At 40.3% G+C, this 11,515-nt stretch overlaps 1 non-coding gene across 1 annotated transcript; it reads right to left on the bottom strand.

The window, feature by feature from the left end:
- Positions 1-11,132: 11,132 nt before the first annotated feature.
- On the bottom strand, positions 11,133-11,236 carry LOC137852838 (U6 spliceosomal RNA). The gene has a single exon (XR_011094066.1). It is a non-coding gene; the product is annotated as a U6 spliceosomal RNA (small nuclear RNA).
- Between the last annotated feature and the right edge of the window lie 279 nt (positions 11,237-11,515).

Here is an 11,515-nt window from a genome sequence, read left to right as displayed (position 1 = left end):
AACAGTACTTGGCTGTTTCCCTTTAGGTTTCTGCATTGTGTTGCTTCTCTAACACTTTCCATTTAGTTTCTTAGGTTAGTATGTAATGCTTTCTTCCACATTCATGTTTGAAGATCCTGTAATAATATCAGTGGATTTCATTTAATCCCTCCTTTTCACCTAGCTTGAGAGCTAATCCTACTTTCTGGCAGCCTCTTATTGCCTGCTAAAGCTGGCACTGCAAAGCATATGTTTTCTCAGTTGGGGCTTGTTCTGTGGCTGGTGTGATTTGGTATATGGGTATGATACTGTGTCAGTAAAAGAACTGCAAGAATCCATCTTCAGTAGTAAAAACTCAAGTGTTTTAAACGACAGAAATACCTGCTGACTACTGTGTCTTTTCTCAGGTTTGGGTTCAAGACACAAGCACTCGTTTCTGGGTTTGTAATGGTGGGGGGGAGGATGTAGACTACCCTTCTGTAAACAAGGGCCTGTGGGAACTCAGGATTCCTGCTCTGAAGAATTTACTATTTAAGAAATAATGTGCTTCCATAGTGCATATGTCTCACCCAAAAGTCCAATCATGCAATTCTTGTTAAGGACAGAAATTAAGCTTGTTAAGGTAGCCTTATTAATCCATTTACACATTTTTTGCTTTTAGGCTGGGCTGCATTGCAGACGTTTGCAGGCTTAAATGCTTTGAACCAGTTTGTCTTGACATAGCAGAGAAAGTATACTGTTAGTTTGTGTGCTTTTTTGTTTTGTTTTTCTTTTTCTAATGGGGTGGTGGTGGAATACTTTCAATGGCATCAGTCAGGCTGGGATTCCTGTATGAATTTTTCTATTGCTTAAAATGCCAAAGTAGAAAATCTGTCCGTACTAGTGACTGATAGCTTGCTGTCACTGGCCCTGATGCTTGCTTCTCTCCACTTGCCCACTGTCCTCCACAACATCTCTATCTGTTGTATTTCCTACTTGGGAATGTATCTCTTACCTATCTTTGTTTACATAAATTGTTTCAGAGAGGAAAAATGTTTTATAAAAACAAACAAGAGCTACTTAAGTATAAAGATAAAGCAACAGTTTTATCACTAACGATACTGATGCAGTAAATTTTTGGCTGCTTGTGAAATCATGGATGATGTTATGCTTAATACCTGTGATATCTGAATTTCCATCCATTGGGGTGTAACTTACAGAGCTGCTTGCTGCTGTGACATGTGGCTGAGCAATTTTTGTCACATCTTATCAGGGAAATACCTGCAGTACAGCCATTTTAGTGTTGTTGCTTTAACTTAACTGGGAAATGTCATCTTTAAATAACCTGGAGGAAGTAACTGACCTGGCAGCATTGTTTGTGGAAGGCAACTTCTGTAAATGTTTGGCATCTCCAGCACTTGTGTTGATTGTTTGCAAGTGGGTGGCAAGATGTATAAATGAATATCAACTGCTAATAGTAGCACACAGGTTCACATGGTTGAGTTTCTAGATGTTCACTGCAAGTTCCTCAGAAAAGTTAGCCCAAATCCTCACCATGGCCCTTAGCACGCAGCTTCAGAGCAATGCCTCTTTACTAGTGAATCTTCTAGAATAATTAATTTATACTCATAATCAGGGACAATGGGTGCTCCCTGCTGTCTAGGGGCTAACTGTAAGCTTCAAATGACACCTTCACAGGGATGAGTGCAATTAAATTTTCCATTGTAGGTCTGAGTGGCTAAAATTCATTGGAACTTGGTCAGCACTAGTGTGGTGATGCACAAAATAGGCAAAACCCATTCTCACTTACCATAGTAGTGAGAAGCCTTAGCCAAAACCTCCAGGTGTTGGCAAGGCTGTGGAGAGTGCTGGCTGCAAGTAACAAGCTCTATGAAAAAAAAATCTTGATTAATAAATCATTGGAAGCTTTTTGTAATGCCCAGTTTAATAGAATTTAAAGATGAGAGAGGATTAACTGAGTAACAGGAAGCATCCTGCAAGAATTTCCCCCAAAGCACTGAAGGTGAGTGAGAGAAGGGAGAGACAGAGCATACACAAGTTTGCAGTTGTGTTATGCATGCCTCTGAGGGGTGGTGCACGGTCCCTGCCAGGGCAAACCCCACTCACTGCATCCCACACAAGCTCTGCTGGGAGAAACCCAGGCTCTCCAGGGAGCAGGTGGGCAAACCCTTCCTTTGTGTTCAGCTCATAAGTCAATGAGGCATGTTTCATTTCACACCATTCTCCTTTTCCCTTTTTCCTCAGCCCTGTAGTGAATCTCCCTGTCTCTCTGAAAGTAAGGCCCCTTTTGCTAGACAGCCCCTGCAAGGGGCAGGATTTTCAGAGCAATGCTCAGAAACTACATAACCCAACATTAAATATATTTTATGAAACAAACCGTTTCCTGACCTCGTTGAAAGCAGTTTAGTGGCAGCACAGCTACCCATAGGAAAGATAATAATAAAACCTGTCTTTCTGCATGAGTATTTTTATTTGAACTATAAAACACTGATGAGAAAAAACAGCTGTAGACATTAAAAGTAGTTAACCAGAGAAAATGAGTATTGCTTAAATAGGGGAGCTTGACAGAGAATAAGTTATCAAAGGCATGATGATGCTTGGAAAGTGCCATGAGAATGACAATGATTTTCTGCCACGGAAGTGGAAGTATGGTTCTCTTGAGCCACAGAATGTAATAATCTGGAATAAATAATTCCATCCCTTCTCACACAAGTGCTTCTTACTGCCAAAAAGACAACTGTACTGTGGACAGGGGAAAAAATTATTCCATGAAACTCTGAATAGCACTTGGTCTCTAGATAACAACTTAAAATTGACATATCAAAGAAAAGGCCTGCTAGCATCTCTTTAATTAATGTCCACAAATCTCGTGACCCTACTGATAGTGCCAAAACAAAATGTGTATTTTTCTCATTCCCAAGGTGAGATTGTTACGTGAGCAAGGCAGCAGCTATGTGAAAGGTCCCAGAGGAGCAGGAAAGAGCAAAATTGCCCTGCTGACTGTGGGCTGTAACTGGCATGGCAGGGGAAAAGGAAGGGGAAAGTGTTTGAATTTTCTTCCTAGCCTCTAAAATGCTGCAAAACAATGCCAATTCTCTATGTAGCATGATCCAAATTTGGAAGAAGCTCAGCTTGCAAAAGCAGCATCAAAGTCCTTTTGTTTATCTAACTGTTGTTAGTGTATCAAACTATTTTTTTTTTTATTTTTCAGCGTTTAGTCTTGAAATGCTCCGTAAGGGAGTGCTAGCCTCTAGAGTTAACAGGAAAGCCAGAGTCTAAAGAGTCATCTGAGGGGAAGGACTGATGGGATTGTGATGGAGCAGGTAGATGAACCCATACCTACCTCATCTCCAGCTACTGTCTTAGCCCTGAATCTTGTCCTCCTCCTTCCTCCACTTCTTCTTTTGGGCCAGCTTTCCTTTCTTTGTAGATACAAGAACTGATACCTAGCAACATTTCTGATTTTAACAGGCTCTGGGGAGGAAGTAGTGATCATACACCTGGGGGGGGGGGGGGGGGATATCTTCTATACATAAATCATGGATATTAAAATTTGTGTAATTTTTCATCATGTAGAAAAAAATGTTCTTATGTTCATTGATATGCAAGAAAGGAGTAAAATGATAAATAATTGAAAAATCTGAGGTACTATAGTGGAAAAGCAAAATACCTCTCCACCAGCATGATTCAGTTCTGCAAAATGCAGCATGTGTTTCACACTCCCAGCTCTTCATCTCTACCATGACATTCCATTCTTCACTAGCAGTCATCTAGCATCCTGAGGAATGAAGGACAGCAAAGGGGGAAGAAATCTGAGACATCTGAGTTAAAATACTGGCGTGGACTTAAAAGCATGGTACTTCATTAGGGAGATCCCATTTTTCCAAGGAGGAGGAGGTGAAATATTCTGCTTTTTAACCAAAGCTCCTTTGTCCTGTTTCAGGTGTAGAGATTTTCAGTAAAAAAGAACAATTTGCTATGGAAGATGGATGTTGGGGGGGGGGGTGGGTAACGGGTTAACACAACACTATATTTTTTGACTAAAACTTTAGTTTTTCTCCATCAGATAATGTTTGTTATCAGCTGAAAGGGAACTTCCTGTGAGCAATGTTCCAACTCAAAGGCAAGTTGATATCAATGTGAGGTTTTGTTTATTCAGAGATGCTAGGATCAGGCTTTAAGCCTGTAGAAAAAAGAGGCCCTGTTAATCTTTTACTTGTAAATGTACAACTGATGGGTGTTCAGCCTCCAGGATTTAAGATTATCAAGATAAGGTTTCAGATAAACATCCAAATGTTTAGATCTTTATCTAACCCAAAGCTCTGAACCTTTAAAGGATTACCTATCTCCAGGGATAATGCTGTAGTGATTTCAACACCTGTACTGAGTCAAAGTGAGTTCATAGTCTCCTGGCCATAAGAAATGATTCAAGCCCACCCTATCATTTGTTCTGGATAGCTTAAACAATGCATGTCAGATCTGAACAAGATTAGCTGGGCATTCTTATTTTAAATGACTCTGTCTGGGGATAACTCTAAACAGTCATCAATAGGATCACTTATTACTGCAGAAAAACAACTTGTGACATCATTCTTCTGTGGCCTACAGAGCAGATATGCCCTGGATGTTTTTATGGTGAATCAGATGCAATAAATATCCCCCAGTTTTATAAATAATTGAACAAACTGCTTTCCTGTCAGCATTTTGCTTTGGAAGCAGACTTTGCTGCCCTCTTTTGCAGTTATCTTGAAAACATGTTCACAATGGCACACAGTAAAGCTCTGCTGTAGGTTAGGGCATTGTATCTGGGGATGCTATTTTTATGATCAGAGCATGATAAATCTGTTGAGTGGCCATTTCCATCTGTTATTGTAAATATATTTGACATACTGAGGAAAACATTTTTTGGTCCTGTTCCAGCATATGTGCAGTCAAGCCCATGGCAGGTTAGGTTTTACACTTCTTTTCCCAACTCAGCAGCAACTCCTCCAGGTGCCCTGAGGAGCAACTGGACTTTCAGCTTCTATCAAACTTCTCCCAAATGAAGCAGTAGCTCTTATTAGGGTTACTACAAGTCTTCCAACGAATCTAACATGATTCTGGGTTTAGTTTCATTCTGAGATTCTATGCTCATGCCTCACAAGCAACCAGGAAATGGGAAGAACTTAACAATTTCTTATACGTGTGTATGACATAAAAGTACGTAGACACATTATTTTACCATGGATCTGAAAGAGCGTGGTCAGTTAACACATGTAATGCTACAAAAATCTCACTTCCTTATTAAAAATTAAAAATAAAGTTAAAAAGTCCAATAGGTATTCTGACAACAAAATTATAGACAGTACACAATCTTCCCTGGGGCCTTTAGGCAAATCCTTTAGCCTTCTTTGGGCTGAGTTGGCTTTTAGTCTGAAAGGAAGGCAGAGTTTGTTTTTTTTTCTCTTTTTTTTTTTATTGAAAGATTGCCCAGTAGACTCAACTGAGTTTTTCAACCTGAGCAAGAAAAAGAAAAGGACTTACTATTCCTTATTTGAGAAGTTCATCTGCTGTAAGTAAACAGATCTCTGGAACCAACTACTAGCTTTGACCACTCTCCTGACATAAAACAGTATTTAAGGAAAAGTTGATCTTATTTTAATCACTGGTTCTTTAGTTCACCTTTAATTAGAAAGAAAGCTTGCCTCAACAGTAGTCAGGTGGAATGCATTGGAAACATATGATTAAATGGTAAGCCTAAATTAGCTTTTCACCTCCAGAAACCAAAACAAGTATTGGGTGCAAGAGACATTTGGAAGACCAAGTTAGTTAATAATGGCCTATATAGTAAACAAAGGATGAAATCACAGTGAATTAAAATCACTTGGCATCTTGCTGTTGCATTCAATGGAGCTAGGCTTTTGATCTTCCATTTGAGAACTGTCTCCTCTACAGATTTGTTTTTACATTTATGGTGATGTAAGTTGCAGAGAAGTTTATCAATAAGGGAAAGAGATGGATGTGTTGTCTTATGCCAGCCCTGCCTGATCAGTTTGAACTAGAAGCTCCTCCCTGCCTTGTTTTGCATCCTACTGCTTGGTAACTTCAGACAAACGTTTTTAACAGTGTTCTGGTGATTACATTCTTCTTTATGTGTTGTAAATCCCTGGAAGTGGAGGAGGATGTCTTCCTGGAGAGAATAAACTTGTTTTTCCCTTTTAAATAAAGCTGTTCTCTAGTAACTATGTTGATCTGGCTACTGTCAAGCAGACCTCTACAAATGTATGTGTTAGTAATGCTTGGACTTGAGAAAAACTAAGATATGTTGTACCATAAAGCCTATGTGTTGTGGTTTAACCTGGCCGGCAGCTAAGCATCACGCAGCTATTCGCTCACCCTCCCCCCCTCCCTCTCTGGGATGTGGGGAGAGAATCAGAAGGAAATGAAACCCTGTGGGTTGAGATAAAGACAGAATATTAGAACAGAAAAGAAAGGAAAATAATGATAATAGTACTACTACTAGTAATGTGTACAAACAAGTGATGCACAGTGCAATTGCTCACCACCTGCTGACAGACGTGTAGCCTATACCCAAGCAGCTGGTCCTCCCACACCAGCCAGCCCCCCCATGTTAATTTTTCAGCATGACGTCAGATGGTATGAAATACCCCTCTGGCCAGTTCAGGTCAGCTATCCTGGGTCTGCCCCTCCCAGTTCCTGCTGCACCCCCAGCCTGCCTGCTGGCAGGACAGAGTGAGAAGCTGCAAAGTCCTTGGCTTACTGTAAGCACTGCTCTGCAGCAATTAAAACATCAGTGTTTTATTTTTTTTAATTAATTAAATTTTTAAATTTTTTTTTTTTAATTTTAAATTTTTTAATGTTTTAAAACATTCTTCTCATCCTAAATCCTAAACACAGCACCATACCAGCTACTAGGAGGAAAATTAACTTTATCCTAGCCAAAATCAGGACACTACGTCTAACTTATGTAAAGATGATGGTCCAGGGAGTATTTTTCATGCACACTACTGGTATTATCATGTGTGGGATACCTGCTGTTTGTATTTCTTATTCATTGCTTATTTCCCCACTATACCCCAAAAAGGTTGATTCCTTGTATGGATGTAGCAATAGAAATAGAAGTTACTGTGTGAACAGGTAAGGCTGCCTTCATTATATGGTGTACTAGGAAGCCAAAATAAAGCTAAGTGTTTCCAGGGTTTCCTGCAACTTCTTTAGCCAGTGCTTTCTGTACTTCTGTGATATTCTCACCACCCTTGAATTTTATACCAGATTAAGTAGAATCATAGAATCATAGAATATCCTGAGTTGGAAGGGACCCTTAAGGATCATCAAGTCCAACTCTTGACACCGCACAGGTCTACCCAAGTTCAGACCATGTGACTAAGTGCACAGTCCAATCTCTTCTTAAAGAGAAAAAATCTGTACAATTTGAAAAGTGCAAATTCTCAATTCTATTTTTAGAGATTGCATTGCTTCGTGCTTTCTTGTGTTTCTAACACTAGCTCAGAGGATCATCAGAAAAAAAGGCTATTTCCTAAATAGGGTTTTTAGAATGTATCCATAAAAAAATATGATGCACTTTTTTTTGAATCTGGCACATATTTGAGTCTGAAATATCTTCTTTCCCAACTAACAGGAATGAAACATACAGTCTCAGTTCTTACCTGTAGAAAATGATGGCTGGGCCATGATAGTGATCTCCAATGGAAAACCATTGGTAGGAAATCAAAATAGTAGATTTTTTCCCACCTCTTTTCAAAACCAGTTCACAGTAGAAAGTATAGTTAACAACAAATCTCCTAAACAATTAATTTAGGCATTTGGCAGATCACTTGGAGTCTCCAAAGAGATTAAGAGAAAGTTTTAAAAGTTTCTTTAGCTCTGAAAGATATTCAGAACTAGAGGCAGAAGCTACTTTATTTGAGGGGAGAAATGAGGTAGATAGGAGACTGACCAGATATCTGGGGTTTAAACTCTAATGTAGATTAAGTTCAACTTGTCAAAATATTTCTATTTGTTTTCTTGATTTCAAACTTTGATGTTGATCTGGCAATTTCTTTTGAGTACAAGTATCGTGATAAGGAGCCACTTAATTCTTTCTATTTCCATTTGCAGAAAAGCTAAGTGGAGCACAAAATGTTCCAGGAGTGCACAACTCCTAGAAAAAGGCAGCCAGTCTTTGCTAAGAGCAGCAGGCATGAGACTATGGCCTGGAAATTGAGGAAGAAAGAAATTGAAAGAGATATGGCCCACAGAAAGACCAAAAACAACTTCCCTCCTACCACCCCCACTGAGCCTTAAGAAAGGATTCTTCATTTTATTGTGTTCATCTAGCATCGCCGTGACTCTCATGAAATCATGATTTCAGATCAGCCAGCTACCTAAGTGAAAGAAATGGAGTTACAGGGCTGCTTTGCAAGGTAACTTAGTGTGCATGTACTTGAAAATACCATGAAATAACACAGAATATGCATATTGTGGACCCTATATAACCAAGTGTTAGAGCACATAGTGAATAGTTTTGGATGATAAAGTAGCGTATTGTTCTTACATGGGTATTTTTTATCTGTTGAAACCTCTGTAGCTATTAATTGTATAGGAAAACACATTAAACTCACTGATTGGCAGGGACCAACTACCCCAGCCTTCCCTTTGGATGGTATTACTGCAAGATATTCTTCAAATGATATTTAATTGCTTTTTACAATTGATGCCTTTAGTCCTTGGCAATTTTCACTAAAACACTTCAATATCTAGAATATCATATTTTATTGATGAGTAAAAGGAGTCATGGTCTTGATTCTCCATTGTCCAAAGCTGAACAGCCAAAGCAAATCCAAATGCCATGTTTTTCCAAATGGGTGTTTGCAGAGCTTGCCTTTTTGAAATCTTTCCTTAATCATTTAAATGTAATATAGCAGCTTACACCTGGCCAATCACATATTTTTAGGGTACATATTAGACACCAATAAGCAAATAAAATTTTGAAAATGGGGGAGCACCTGTGAGTCTCTTTTACCTGACTGTTGAAGCCAGCAGTCCAGCCATCTCTGCTTCAGTATAACCATACTCCCTCTTAGAGCTTCTCAGATTATGAATGGAATCTAAAATGTGTCTGCCTGACAGGGGAAAGTAAGGGAGGAAGACGAGGAAATGGACAGGAATGGGAGGAAAAGAAGAATAACAATGCAGTGCTTTGAAAAGGTAGGCTTGACTCCAGCTTAAATTCAAAAAACCGCCGAGCTGCATGGTAGCTCAGCAGCTGGAAGGTTTTCATAATGATATTGTGCATTGTGCTGTAGTGGCTTTTAGCATTGCGACCGAGCCACTCTGCAGAAGACTCTGGGGAATTACCTTGGTATTTAATTTGTTGTTATGAAAACACTGAGTTGACTGCAGTAAGAATAGTTTCTTCCCAAACAGTTACCAGAATCCTATTGTTGTCCTCCTTCTTGTTGACCTTTTTGCTGTTTTTGTGATTATAATAATGATTTTCCCGGCCTTGCTATCTTGAATTTGTTTGATTTATATTGTGCCAGGAATTCAGAAGGGGGAAAAAGCAGCCCATCTCAGGCAGAAGTTCTGCTGGATGAAGGATTTAAAAAAACATTTTTTTCAATGGAATTGTGATGGGAAGAGCAAAATTTTCCTTTCTTTAGGCATTTTAATTGCATATGGCCATTACAAACAAACACGGGACCCATTTTCAGACCCTGCTGCTACCAAACAAGCTGTTAGGTTTTTTTTTTGTATTAAATTAAAAGTAAGTATTAACTCTAAAAGAGTATAAAGAGGAAAAAAAGAACTCATAATGATATTTGCATCTATAAATTTTCTGAGTTCAGTTACTTCCTTACTTAGTTTTGTTCTTTTCTGAGGGTGCATACTGGGCTTTCTGTTCTAACTACCCCTCACATAAAATTCCTAAATGAAAAGCCCTGAAAGAGCAGTTCACAATTCTTCTTTGGATAGCTATAATTATGCTTTCACAGAGTCATCTAGGTAGGAAGAGACCTCCAAGATCACCTAGTCCAACCTGTGACCTAACACTAACAAGCCCTCCACTAAACCTTATCACCAAGCTCTACATCTAAACGTCTTTTAAAGACCTCCAGGGATGGTGACTCCACCGCTTCCCTGGGCAGCCCATTCCAATGCCTAACAACCCCTTCAGAAAAGGTCTTCCTAATATCCAACCTAAACCTCCTCTGGCATAACTTTAGCCCATTTGGCCCTGGTCCTGTCACCAGGCATGTGGGAGAACAGACCAACCCCCATTTTGCTACAGCCTTCTTTAAGGCCTATAGAGAGCAATAAGTTTGCCCCTGAGCCTCCTTTTCTCCAGGCTGATCAAACCCAGCTCCCTCAGCCACTCCTCATAAGCCTTGTTCTCCAGACCCCTCACCAACTTTGTCGCCCTTCTCTGGACTCACTCGAGCACCTCGCTGTCCTTCTTGTAGCAAGGAGCCCAAAATTGAACACAGTACTCAAAGTGCAGCCTCACCAGAGCTGAGTACAGGGGGACAATCACTTCCCTACCCCTGCTGGCCACGCTGCTTCTTATACAAGCCAGGATGCTGTTGGCTTTCTTGGCCACCTGAGCACGCTGCTGGCTTATATTCAGCCGACTATCAACCAATACTCCCAGGTCCTTCTCTGCCAGGCAGCTTTCCAACCACTCATCTCCCAGCCTGTAGCTCTGCTTGGGGTTGTTGTGCCCCAGGTGGAGGACCCGGCACTTGGCCTTGTTGAACTTCATGCAGTTGACCTCAGCCTATCCAGATCCTCCTGCAGAGCCTTCCTACCCTAAAGCAGATCGACACACGTACCTAACTTGATGTTGTCTGCAAACTTACTGAGGGTGCACTCAATACCCTCATCCAGATGATTGGTAAAGATATTAAAGAGAACTGGCCCTAGTACTGAGCCCTGGGGGACTCCACTAGTGACCTGCCTCCAACTGGATTTAACTCCATTCACCACAACTCTCTGGGCCTGGCTATTCAGCCAGTTTCTAACCCAATGAAGCCTATGCCAGTCCAAGCCAAAAGCAGCCAGTTTCTTAAGGAAAATGCTGTGGGAAACAGTGTCAAAAGCCTTACTGAAATCAAGGTAGACCACAGCCTTTCCCTCGTCCACCCAGCATCTAAAAAAATATGGAATGCTTAACGAATTTGTGTGTCACCCTTGCACAGGGGCCATGCTAATCTTCTCTGTATCATTCCAATTTTAGTATACATGCTCCTGAAGTGATATTTCCTCAAGATCCTGTTTGCAGCACCTCCATGTACAACCTCTCGTTAACCTTCCATGAAGGTAAGGATCAGGTAAGTCCAGTTTAGGTCATGCTTTACCAGTGTGTGTCAAGGGGGACAACAGCATGACAAAATTACTTCCAGGTTTAATTTCTCAAAGTGCCTAAGATGGTGGCAATACTAGGAATGTGTTGTGTTGCCTGGCACAGAAACTGCATTCTTGTAAAATTATCTGGCTATGAAATAAATTGGAAGAGCAGCTGGATGAACTCCCCTTT

This window comes from Anas acuta, chromosome 2 (genome assembly GCF_963932015.1).
Source record: "Anas acuta chromosome 2, bAnaAcu1.1, whole genome shotgun sequence".
NCBI classification, from domain to species: Eukaryota; Metazoa; Chordata; class Aves; order Anseriformes; family Anatidae; genus Anas; species Anas acuta.
The sequence above is the reverse complement of the archived record's forward strand: the minus strand, read 5'-3'. Positions and strand labels throughout refer to the sequence as shown.